Consider the following 274-nt stretch of genomic DNA (forward strand, 5'->3'; position numbering starts at 1 on the left):
GCCACAGGCTGCTTTCTCTTCCCTGGTAACAGCCTCGCGCTGGCGGATGTAAAGGTGAAATGGGTTCACGATGCCAGTCGCTACGTGGGCACCTTGCCCCCGGCCATGTGCTCAGTGTGGGCAGCTCTCCTCACCCTCGTCCTCGCCATGATTATCCCGCAGCTCAGAGGAGGCCGCGGGCAGACAGCGCTGCAGGCGCGACCGTTCATGACGATGCGAAGGGAGGCTGGGCTCAGAGCACACAGGGCCCTGCTGTCCGGCCGGCCGGCGGCTC

The sequence above is a fragment of the Myotis davidii genome, unplaced genomic scaffold (assembly GCF_000327345.1).
Source record: "Myotis davidii unplaced genomic scaffold, ASM32734v1 scaffold2863, whole genome shotgun sequence".
Classification (NCBI taxonomy): Eukaryota; Metazoa; Chordata; class Mammalia; order Chiroptera; family Vespertilionidae; genus Myotis; species Myotis davidii.